Here is a 14,199-nt window from a genome sequence, read left to right as displayed (position 1 = left end):
ATTATAATAACATGAAAAACTGATATTTTTTACACAATTGCTATTTTGAAATTCCTGTGAGCAGGTAAAGGATAAAATTAAAAAAAATACATACCTAATGAAATTTGTTTTGATTCATCTATTTTTTAAAAAGCTACGACAGATTAAAGAAAACAAGTTTTTTAAAAATACCGATTTCAAAAAATTTTTCAAAAAACTTTTAGTTTGACTACCCCTTGATGGCAAGTAAAGGTTCATAAAAATGATATCAAACAATTGGGAAATAAATTTGAATATAAAAAATTGTTCATTTTTCAAAAAGTTATTGCAATTTAATGTTGAAAAATAAAATAAAAAGATTTTAATTTATGATTAGTGTGTTATTTAACTACAGCAGACATTTGCACATAGGAATTAAGTCATCGAGATGATTTTTTATTTTTAAATTTGTATCACGTACATAATCTTTCATTTTATTGGAAAAGTTAACTTTTCGTGCCAAAGTTGCTATTTTGAATATTCACCTGTAGGCAGATAAAAGGTAAAATGAAAATAAAATACTTAAGGTATTTATATAAGGAATAATTATTCAGAGCTATGACAGTTGTAAGAAAATTTTAAATTTTTATGTAGAAATTTACCGATTTTAAAAATCGTAATTTTTTTTGGTGGTTTACCCGGACAAGGTAAACATTACCAATTTTTGTGGGCAAGTTATCAACTAGATACAATTTATTATCATTTGATGAATTGTTGAGAAAAATTGGTCTAGTAAGTATATTACGATTACATACAATGTCTTTGGTACAATCTCAAATTTGTTAAATCATTCAAAATTCAAATATTATAACTCATTACTGGTCTATTAGTTAATAGTTCTATGTTTTATATAGCTTCTCAATTTTTATGCATTAAAATAGCTTCTTAATGGTAAATATTTTTTTAACTTCTTAAAAAAACCGTCTCATTCGTAAAACTTAATAAAAATGGAAATTTAGCTAGTTCAAATTTTAAAGTTATTTTTCTTGACTTCAAAGAAACAAAAAAATTTATATATGATTAATTCTTTTTACTATGTCATTTAGATTGATATAATATTTATGAAAATTAGTGTAATCCCCTTATAATATAACATAAAATACAAAACCAATAAATTTAACACAATTATAGCATATTTTTAAATACGATAGCTATTTTCACCATGAAGATAAAATAAAGTCCAAAATTTTTTTTTTATATTAAAGTATATTACATAATCTTTAATTTAAGATATATATAAAAGTGTCAGTATTTCCGGAACATTTTCAAAAATTAAGTTGAAAAAGTCAATTTTTTGTGAAAAAGTTGTCATTTTGAATCCCCCCTGTAGGCAGGTAAAGAGTCAGATTTATAAAAAAAATATACCAAATGATAGGTAATGATATGCACTTTTATGTTTTGAACTCCCTCTGTATAAAGGGAAATGGTCCAATTTAAAAAAAAAGTTAGTCGAATTAAAGAAAAATATAAATATTATTTCTCATATAAAAATTGTATTTATCCATACATTTTTCAAAGAGTTATAGCGTTATAAAGTTAAAAATATGAAAAATAATATTTTTACAAAAATCGTATTTTTTTTTTATAAACTTTGATGACTGTTTTCATCATGGAAACAAAATAAAGTCTGAAATTTATTTTTTCCATAATAAAGTATATTACATTTTCTTTAATTTAAGTTATATATAAAAGTGTCAGTATTTCTGGAACACTTCCAAAAGTTAAGTTAAAAAAGTTAATTTTTTGTGAAAAAGTTGTCATTTTGAATCCCCCTCTGTGGGCTGGTTAAGGGTTAAATTTATAAAAAAATATGTCAAATGATAGGTAAAGACATCAATCATCTATAAACAAAAAAAATTATATTGATATGTTCATTTATGAAAAAGTTATGGCTGTTTTTAGTAAATAAAGTTAAAAAAATTTCGAAAATTAGTGATTTTTAAATTTGTTATTTTTTTGGAGATTTCACCCATTTACGAGGAACGAGTGAAATTTTTTCAATTTTTGAAGGTAATGTCTTCGACTAGATACGATTTGTGATCTTTTGACGTATCGTCGAAAGAAATCGGTTCGGTGAGAGTTGAGAAAAATTGGTAACAGACACAAAAAAAAAAATAATAAAAAATAAAAAAAAAATTACATCATAGTAAAATTAATACCTTCTCAGCTTTGCATCCAAGCTAAAACCAATAAAAAAAAGAAATTAAAAAGATTTACTCAATTGTGAGCGTATTATTAAAATTGGTTATAATTGTAAAAATCCATTGTTAAATTCAGGTTTTTTTTTAATTTATAATTTATATAGCAACATGCTACAAAAAAAATTGGAATATTATAGTCTGGTAGTAGCACACACAAATGGAGTTAAAAAATTAGAAAAGTACAAAGTAAAATTAATTACTTTTGTAGTTGAATACTTTTATCATATCAAATCTAATTCGAGAATAAATACTTTAAGAATATTAAAAATTAATGATTTTAATTGTTTGTATGGAAAAAGATGGTTAAGCTACTTTTTATTTGAATAAGGAATATTTTTTCGATTTTTAAGAGTAATAACTTAAACTAAATACGAATTTTAATAATTTGATGTATCGCTGAAAAAAGTAGGTCTAGTGAGGATTGGCAAAATAAATCGTAGCCACAAAAAGAACCACATAGTAAATTAATATTAACATGATTATAAATTTGTTCTCACGAGAGGAGACTATAGTGATAGGATCCTTTATATTTATTGAAGTTATTGAATATAAATTAGATAAATATCAAATGATTTGAAAACTTAATTCTAACTCAAAAAAAATGCAAAATTTTGTTGGCCATAGACGAATGAATTTGAACCTCGAATCCTAGACATGTATTACACAGGTGTTGCCGACTCGGCAACAGTACGTTGCTTTCGTTACATGAAAAAATTGGCTATTTAAGCTGACTTAAATTTAAAAATTACTTTTTCGATTTTAAAAAAGTAAAAAAATTTAATTAGTTTAATTTCTTATGTCTTATGAACTTTATTCTATGTCAATTAAATTATATAATATTCATGAAATTCAATATATTCTCCTAATAAGATATTTTAAAATAAAATAAAATACAAATCCTAGAATTTTAATAGAAAAATAGCTTATTTTTGAATACGATAGCCATTTGCGCATAGAAGATAGGTCGTCGGGACAAATTTTTTTTTTCATTTTATAGTACATAAAATAATCTTTAATTTGATATATGTTTAAAGGACGCAGTATTTCCGAAACATTTTCAAAAAAGTTGAAAAAGTTAGTTTTTGTAAAAANCGCTCATGATTTTATAAGTATACGCAATAACAGAAAAACAAAGAAGTGAGTATACGCCGTATACCCGCGTATACGCTCCACGACACCTCTGGATAGGATCCTTTATATTTATTGAAGTTATTGAATATAAATTAGATAAATATCAAATGATTTGAAAACTTAATTCTAACTCAAAAAAAATGCAAAATTTTGTTGGCCATAGACGAATGAATTTGAACCTCGAATCCTAGACATGTATTACACAGGTGTTGCCGACTCGGCAACAGTACGTTGCTTTCGTTACATGAAAAAATTGGCTATTTAAGCTGACTTAAATTTAAAAATTACTTTTTCGATTTTAAAAAAGTAAAAAAATTTAATTAGTTTAATTTCTTATGTCTTATGAACTTTATTCTATGTCAATTAAATTATATAATATTCATGAAAGTCAATATATTCTCCTAATAAGATATTTTAAAATAAAATAAAATACAAATCCTAGAATTTTAATAGAAAAATAGCTTATTTTTGAATACGATAGCCATTTGCGCATAGAAGATAGGTCGTCGGGACAAATTTTTTTTTTCATTTTATAGTACATAAAATAATCTTTAATTTGATATATGTTTAAAGGACGCAGTATTTCCGAAACATTTTCAAAAAAGTTGAAAAAGTTAGTTTTTGTAAAAAAATTTCTATTTTAAATCCCCCCCAATGAGCAGGTTAAGTGTTAGATTTTCAAAAAATTAATATCAAATGAAAGGGAAATATCTAATGTTTTAGTATAAAAAAAAATAATGTTGATTTGTTGATTTTTGAAAAAGTTATGGAAGTTTGAAAAAATTTAAATGACAAAATTTACCGATTTTTAAATTTGTAATTTTTTTGGATATTTCCCCCATTTGCGGGGAACGAGGGAATATTTTTCAATTTTTAAGGGTAATGTCTTCAACTAGATACGATTTGTGATCTTTTGACGTATTTTTGAAAGAAATAGGTCCAGTGAGAAATGAGAAAAAGTGGCAACAGACATAAAAAAAAAAACACATTATGGTAAAATTAATACCTTCTCAGCTTCGCATCGAAGCTAAAAAACATATACATGTTAACTGAATACAGTCTGTAGGATTGGTTAAACTGCCATTAAAACTATGCTCTTTTATTATCATTGAAAATTACTATTTCTATAATGTTTGAATTACAATATCATAACAAATTGAAATTGTTGGTTTAATAAACCTACTATAATATTGCATAACATTATTTATTTTATATTATTATTACAATTTTGANTAATATCAAATGAAAGGGAAATATCTAATGTTTTAGTATAAAAAAAAATAATGTTGATTTGTTGATTTTTGAAAAAGTTATGGAAGTTTGAAAAAATTTAAATGACAAAATTTACCGATTTTTAAATTTGTAATTTTTTTGGATATTTCCCCCATTTGCGGGGAACGAGGTAATATTTTTCAATTTTTAAGGGTAATGTCTTCAACTAGATACGATTTGTGATCTTTTGACGTATTTTTGAAAGAAATAGGTCCAGTGAGAAATGAGAAAAAGTGGCAACAGACATAAAAAAAAAAAACACATTATGGTAAAATTAATACCTTCTCAGCTTCGCATCGAAGCTAAAAAACATATACATGTTAACTGAATACAGTCTGTAGGATTGGTTAAACTGCCATTAAAACTATGCTCTTTTATTATCATTGAAAATTACTATTTCTATAATGTTTGAATTACAATATCATAACAAATTGAAATTGTTGGTTTAATAAACCTACTATAATATTGCATAACATTATTTATTTTATATTATTATTACAATTTTGATATCAGATCGATCATAATTTCGTGGACTTAATATTTTATTATAATGCTCGAATTGGGGAGGTGCGCAGGGGGACGTAGCTCCTCTACTTTTTTTTAAATTTTTTTGCGCACCCCAGCTACTTTTTTTTATTGAGACGGGAGGACGGTGGCAAATACCACCTCTTTTTTTATTTATTTATTAGTAAATACTAAATAAAGTAATGAGAAAAAAAAAAAAAAAAGGTCTTCAAAATGCTAAGGACGAAGTTGTTAAATTTTAGTAAAGTTGACAAATTGTTAAGTTGAGCTCCCCTACTTATTTTTGGCCAATTCGAGCACTGGTTACATTCATTAATTTTCTGGTAAACTAACAGTAACATTATTTGAATGTTAAAGTTACATTTTCAATTTTGTTATAATATTAAATTAATGCTTTGTGCTGTCTGGAATAAATGGTTAAATCATTTTACTATTATTGGCAAAACTGTCAATGTTTAGTATATGATATGATGATAGGTAGTAAACTTAAACACTCGTAAAAGGTAGAATTTTGACCCGTTTCGAATTTTCAAATTTGTTCACGTGTCCCGTCGCGTGTAGATTTCAGTTGTATATAACATATTACAATGACCGAAACGGAAAAAAAATCGTTTTAATTGAGTAAAATAACTCGAGAAATTCGGCCAGCGCAATTTTTGAGTGGCCATCTTAAAAAAAAAAGTTAATTTGGTAAAAATTAATGAATTTCATAAAAGTTTTCAGGCTACTTTTCAAATTAACACACAAGCCTGGTACAAATTTTATATGATATATCGAAAAACGCCATCTGTATTGAACGTTTTTTTTTTAAATCATTTTTCAACGCTAGCGGAATGCTACAAACATTGTTTTTCATCTACGCGAATGATTTTTCCTACGTAATGTTACCGAGAACTTTTAATAAAATAAATAATTTGAAAATCAGAGCTCGTTAAGTAATTTTGTAGCATTAACAATTTTTTCTTATTTTATTATTATATAATGAGTTTAATATGTAAGGATACGGGTTTCTATTGTTCTCATTGTTTGTTAGAATTGACCTGTTTTCTTATTTACTGAACATACTGTTAAATAAAACCTTTGTAAAACAAGTTAAAATTATAACAGGTTTAATACAATAATTTTTTATTATATGCCTAATATTTTCTGTGTAATTTTAATGGTTTTAAATTTTAAACTATTATTTATTATAAAATTGTTTTTAAAAAAAATTAACTATGATAAGATAAGTCACATTACATTTTATAAGAAAGCAAATAATTTATGCTAAATGATTTATGATTTTAAATTGACACATACATTTTTTGGAAATATCAATATAGTCAAATATTGATAAGAATAATTATCTTTTAGATAATAAATTCATAAAAGTACTATTATCACTTCATTGTACTTAAACCTACAGTGAAATGATAAATTTTTTTTAAAAATTCTTAAAAATGATTGAACTATAAAAGAATACAATATTTGATATGTAATTTATTATTTTTCAATAAAATTGTGTGTTGTTTTTTTTATTATGTTTTATATTCTTTGAGCTTGTACATTAAAATAATAAATACATTGACATTTTAAACACTTAATAATAATTTTGCAATAAATAATAAATAACTAATAAAAAATTTAATCTTAAACTATTAAATTTTTATATTCATCGTTACATTGATTCAGTTTAGTATTAGATTTAGACTATTTTTCAAAATAATAAGCGAACTATAAAAATAGTTTCTAACAAATATTTATCATAAATTTATAAAAATATATTGTCATAACCTATTTCTATGAAAAATTAACATATAAAAAGTTATATACAATAACGATCATGTAGTTAAACCAAGTTTTCATTTCGTATGAATTAAAATTTATTTGACAATTGCAAACTAAAGTAGTGAAAAATGATTTTTAATTTTTTTATCAGTATTGTAGTTACGATTATTTGGCGTACAATGCAAGTCAATACATCTTTTTCAACAAATTTCTTACCGAGTAAACATTTAGAACTTAAAAAAGCAGTCGAACTGAATACTGGATTTGAATATCCTCCTCTGGATGAGTTACAACAATTAAAATTTAATGCTATAAAAAAGAAACTAAACATATCTGATACAGTAATAGGAAACAATGTTATGCTGGAAACCATTGAAATAATGTACTGTGACTTGGCTTGTGGTAATATGCATTTACTTTATAATTATTTAATAATCTATAAAGATGTAAATAAATATCATTTAAGCGAAGAAGTTACCAGTCAAATGTTAGCTTCACTTTTCAAAATAAATAAAAGATTATATGATAGTCCATTTTGGCATGTACATATGTTATTGTTGCATAGTTCAATTTGCCATAGGGAACCAGTAATAATAGATTCATCAATAATATATAATATCATAGACTATTTAAAGCATAAAATTGATCATTATTGTAGAAACGAGAATAGTCATAATATGATATGGAATCCTCACAATTATATTGATTGGATAATGGAAATACAAAAACATAATAATAGAATTCTATTGGAAAATGATATAGAAAAAAATTGGGTATCATTAAAAAGTATTTATTTACATAAATTCATAAGCGAGATAGGTACCATGAGACAAATCATTATAACATTTGGTAATCAAACCTTTGAAGTTTTTAAGGAAATACACAATGATCTTTATAAAAGTTATGATGAAGCTTTGAATTATTATTATATAAATCATTGGATGATTCAAATAGGAAAATATCAAGAACAAATGTTAAACGTGATAAGAACAGTAGCATTACATTTAATAAGAAAGCACATGATATATGCTTTAAAATATTGGAAATTAAAAAATACAGTTTTTGGAAATGTCGATGTAGGAATTAATGATATGAATAAATACATTTTAAATAATGATTTCTTTAAAACACTATTTAGTTTTAACTTCAATGAGGTGATAGTAGTTTTAAAAAATTCCGCTAAAAAGCCAAAGATTGAAAATGGTGTAAATTTGACAATTCGTGAAGCAATTAAAAATATTGAAGATATTATGAAATTTCGGTCACCAAAATTTGTTCTTTTAGATTACAAAAGCCAACTAGATGGTGCACATGCAGATGACATTATAAAAATATTAAAGAACAATATTAATCAAATCAAATCGTATTTAAATTATTTAGAAAAATTATTTGAAGAGTATAATATTAACACTTCTGTGTCTTATATTACAATGTCTGAACATATTATTTGGAAAAATATTGTAATTGATCCAAAAATTAAAGAATTGCAAAAAATTGTAATTAATTAATTACTATTAATTAAAACTAAAGAAATTAATTTTTGTCAGTAATTTCAATAGTTATTTTAATTAATATTTGAACATTTATAAATATACAAAGTTTAATATGTAATATAATATTTCAAAAATTTTTTTTAGTTTTTATTTTTTGATTCCTTTGATCCTACGGAAATAAATAATACATAAAAAAAAGAATATACCACATAATTATATTTCATCTCACATTTTTTGACAGACTTAATTTTACTAATAAAAAAATTATTTATCTTCAATGCGAAGTTGAGAGTGTATTAATACCTTCTCAGCTATTTAGATATTATAGAAAAAATCATTTTTCTATAATGTGTTTATTTTTTATATGATAAAACTCTTTTTATTAATTAGAGGTGATCGAAAAAATCAAAATGCAAATTTGAATGAACATGAATAATTCGTTTAAAAAAGTATATATTTGTCATTTAAGAAAATTCCTTATAGACCAGTTTTAACCAATTTATTTTAATTGATGTTCTAAAAAGTATTGTATCAAGCCTTTTAATTTTTATAAATGTTTGCCAGGGAAGTAACGAAATATACAACTACTTTTTAATTTTCCCATAAAATTTATAGTATTGAATTATGGAATATCAATTTTATAATAAGATTAATTACTATATTTATCAGTATAGATTACTATCATTATTATTATTAGTACTTATTCATATATTAAATTGATAAACCAAAAAACTACTAATCAGGATATAATGAGGAATAATAAAACTGATATTGCTTTTTGAAAAATACACAATTTTTTTAAAATTATACACTTTGTACAGATTTGCATTAAAGAGTTTATCTCACGCCCCCATTGTACCACGATCCCAATGTGTAATCGTTTCTTATTTTTTATGTTATAAAATTATAACAGAACAAAAAAATATATTTATTTTATGAGTATTTATCAAAAATGCATGTATTAAAAGATTCAATACTTTGCGTCAATGCAAGTTTAACACTAAATTTTTCAGTTTCCACAAATACAAATCTATTTATTTATGTGACTATTTTTATCAAATTGATAAAATATAAAAAAATCAAGTAATATAAATAATTCATTTCTATGTAAAATGTAGAAGCTAAAATTTGTCTAGCCTTTTTTTTAAGAAAAAACATAATATGTCATTAACAACTTAAGTATATTATTTATACTTCAATATTTTGTATTTATATTATTATTATATAAGCTAGTTCAATATGTATATTGTCATTCAACAAATAAAGTTGACACTCTTATAACGTATAAGGAATGAAATAAAAAAAAATACTTAATAATTTAATATCAATGAATATCTGAAACTAAAATTTTTTTCCAAAATTGATATTCTAAGCATAATTATTGTTTTAAAAGAAATTGGGAAGCTAATATTAAAAGAATAATCCTGTACGCAACAATTGTATATCATTTTATAATTTTTCCGTAAAAATCACAACACCAATACTAATATAGTACTGATATTAGAGTACAAAACTAAATTTAATTACTATAATAAGTATTTATTTTTGTATTATAAATATAAATCATGAAACCTGTAATCATATTATAAATAATGAAATAGGAGTTCATGTTACTTATTCAATAAATCCTTTTAATAATTTAACACTATCTATAGACTTGTACTGAAGCGTTATATGATAGTGATCATGTCAAATATCATTTATACTTGTTTCTACTATGACTCGTCCCCGCTGTGCTGCGATCCTACTGAATGGGTTTTTTTAAATTGTTTTTTGATTAATTTTCAATTTATAGAGCACATACAGGGTAGAAAATGAGAGTAGTCTATTTCTGAAATAAACAATATACAGTTAATTCTCAACGTAAGAATTATATTTGTATAAAAACATATTTCACTATATAACTTATTTAAGTTAAAAAAAAAATTCTCTTTTTAAGTAGTAGCTATACTAGCTACTTGTAAAGCTTTTATACATTTTTATTTTATTATTTATTTAGAATATTCACATACATATCCATGTCTTCAACTTTATACCGACGATTTGACCGCGTTGCAGAATTCACTTTTGGACCGATATTATGAATCCGGTGTTATAATTATACTGTCCCAGGTTAGGCCTACTATATTATGTAAGTAGAATTTAATAAAATATTCAGCATTTGAACTGTAACTCCTCATGCGAGACAGGCCATCATTTTACAGTATATTTTGTATTATGTTTTGTCAGGTCGTTTGCCCTTAACTTCCATTAATTTGCTTTAAGGCATATTGTAGTGCACGTATAGCCTGCTTTAAGTAAACCCACGAGAAATCCATCTGATAAATCATTTAAAAAGATTCCATAGGTGTCGTTGCCTTTGGGACGAGTAGACGGCAATAAATTCGCGATACTTACATATCTACTCCATGGGTCTTGTCACGCGTATTCGTTTACTGGTCTCCTGTTACACAGTGTCCGTCTCACGTCTTCGGGGTACATTACACTAGTCCATTTGCTTTATTATTACTAGTTTTTTTTTACATCGAAAACGTATTCTAGTTATGTCCGATACATTGTCTCTCAAATTCGTCTCGGTCCATTGCGAATATTTGTTGTGTTAAATTTTTTACCATAGTCTAACTCGCTAGAGGCAACAACCACTTTTCTAAAGTATAAGCATCAAGGATATTGCTGTAATGGCGTAAAAGGTCGGTGTGACAGTTCTGTCAATATCGTTTCCGAGATACCGACTCAATTACAAGAATTTTGAAATGATTTATGATCTCACCCAGGAGTCGTGACCTATTCTCTCCTAGGCTCGCATTGCGTTATTTAATGTAGCTGTCCCTTGATGACCTAACTCATACAAATGCGTACGAGTATGCAGAAAATCACGGTTGCCGTGTATCGGAATGTCGATGACAACTACGATTAATTATAGCGTAACAAGGACAATAATGAAAATTTCTTAACGCCGACGCATAATAAAAACATGCATAATATTTTAATTCTCGCATCGCCTGCCGATGAAAGTTATAGAAGTACACCCTTCTTATATAATCATAAACTGTTATTTGGAAAAAGTCGCGCTATTGAGGCACGACTAATATGAGTTTAAAATTTTTTTTTTTTATCTAAATTTGAGTTTTGACCAAGAAAAAGAGAAATGAATAATCGATTTCTGTACACCAGTACGACCTCGCGTAATAGAATTTTAATTGAAAGCATTTTAACTTTGCCAACCAATCCAAAAAATAAATACTTATCGTTGATATTTTTGCAAAACCAATGATTACATTACATATCGATCATTGACAGAAAATGGTAATGTTGCAATAAATTAAAAACAATGAAAACAAAATCCGTAAGAAAATATTAAATGCGATTACCGATATTGGATAGTATTTATCATTATCTTCTACTGCTGTGCGCACATAAATGTACATTAGATTCTGATGGATCGTTGCCGCTGTCCCACAAATCACCGTCACCACATGTACGCTAGCGATTGAGACGTTACGCACAGTCGTCACTCGAGTAGTCGCCCAACGTTTTTTTTTTGTTTCTATCGGACGATAGCCGGAGGAGTAGAAACAATGGCCAAGTGTACGACTTCATTATTTAGAGAACTCGACTGTGTCCCCGCGGCCGTGTATGGGTATGATGTCGTCCGTTCGCCGTTTGCCCGTAATGGACGTCGGCAAATCTTCATAAGCACTGCGTTTTCTCTCTTTGCGTTTCCAGTGTTTGTCGCCATCAAGATGAAACCCTAATTATCTCGGGTTTCCCAACGACAACCTCGACGGCATTATAATAGGGTTAATACATACATTGCTCGTAAGATGCTAAATAAGACGCGTTTGAAACATATTTATTCTTAGGACTACTATCATGACGTTTAAGCGCACAGATATTTTCTTGTCGCTATCAGGAATCGTTATCGTACTCGATCGTGTACATGTATAGCATATACAAAGAAAATTAGATTAAGAAAACTCCGGCGGAGCGCAAGTATCACTTTGCCCATTTTACAACAAATTGTGCTATAATTTTCCAATGCCCAATCGGTTGGGCATAGTCGGTAGGATTCCGTTTATTTCGCCTAGTAGATTTTTAATAACTATTATGAAGAATTCCATTGCATAGAAATTATTATTCGGATTATAATTTTTTATCAATAACACTCGTAATTTTTTGGGTAAATCTTCCTATCCTCGGGGAACGTTGAAAATTTTTTCATATTATAGAAATGATAAGTCCAAATAGATAAAATTCTGTGACCGTTAAAAGTATCGAGTAACAAAATAATTAACATAGTAGACGCTACAAAAAAATAGATTAAACAAAAATAACGCAACTCTGTAATATTTGTACTTTTCCGGATTGCATCATAACTAAAAATTAAGACACACATTGAAAAATAATTACAAATATAGCGTTTAATATTTTATGAAAATCTAAAAGTATGTACCATCCTAATCTCCTTATTTTTAATCAATTTTTTTAAATTTTCGTTTACTGCGCAATGGTTTGACAGAAAAATGACTTTTAAAAATGTTGAAATTCGTAACTTCAATAGTATTCACGTCACAACCACTCGTCAAATTAACGAAAAAATAAAATCATTGACTTATTACATAATGAACGTGTTAATTATAACACAACAATTCGTTACTATGGAGATAACCAAATAATTACAGTGCGCACAAACATATGATACGTATCAATAATAGGTTCTTATCATATGAAATAATATATAATGGAAGAAAACCATAATATAACAGGTCCATGGTACACCGGCCTCCCTTATTTATATCATCTATCAATACAAAACTATTAGAACATGTTTAATTTTCAACTTTTACTGCTATATCTATATTTTCTACACTCTTGTCTGCTAATTTTCCATTATTAATATCATCATTGCCTAATAGACTTTCATTTATTATTTTATCAATGGGCTAATGCCCAATACAAGTAGAAGAGAAGTAATTGTGAGTAATAATACGATATATAATAATACAATATAGAAACAACACGTTATACGTTAACAATCGTTCAAATAATATGTATGCGTGTTAATATGTAAATAGTGTTCCACCAGATTTTTACATAGTAAATTTTGAACTACATTAAAAACATATTTTTTATAATATATCCCTAAAAAAATAAAAATTCAAATTTTTATTTATACAAAATTACAAATAGCCATTTTTAGCCTTTTTCTTACAAAATAACATGACGGCCTTATAATTGTAGAATTAATAGTTATTAAGTTACTAGCTTTCTGATATATTGACTGGGTATATAGGGCGGGCAGAGTGCACATACACCAGTAAGAGCTGTACCCATCCTAGATGCTTCAACTGGGAATACGTATTTACTCTTGGTTTTAGGATACGTCAGAAAAGAGCTATCCAAGACATTCCATTGGCGACATTGCACTCTGTGCTTTCGACAGCTTGGTCTCAAACGCTTCTCCGCATCCAGTATTTTAAAAGAGACCCAAATTATGGCCCCAATATTAAATTATTTTATGTGTTGATGCAAATACGTATTCATTTAATAGAACATATAAATATGTTCAAATCTTTTCTATAAGTGTCTATTGTAAAAAATAAAAACGTCATCACCAGCAATAAAAGGCGACTAACAAGTGTTTCACTTGTAAAGTAAACCTAATTCACAATATTTAAATTGAAAATTGGGCATAGGTTTTTTTTACGAGTGTATTTTCAAATGAGTACAATTGAAACTAAATAAATATAAATTAAATTAATAAGTAAAAAATGATAAAGACCAATGATAAT

The sequence above is a fragment of the Daktulosphaira vitifoliae genome, unplaced genomic scaffold, assembly GCF_025091365.1.
Source record: "Daktulosphaira vitifoliae isolate Bord-2020 unplaced genomic scaffold, ASM2509136v1 Scaffold_1, whole genome shotgun sequence".
Classification (NCBI taxonomy): Eukaryota; Metazoa; Arthropoda; class Insecta; order Hemiptera; family Phylloxeridae; genus Daktulosphaira; species Daktulosphaira vitifoliae.
The sequence above is the reverse complement of the archived record's forward strand: the minus strand, read 5'-3'. Positions refer to the sequence as shown.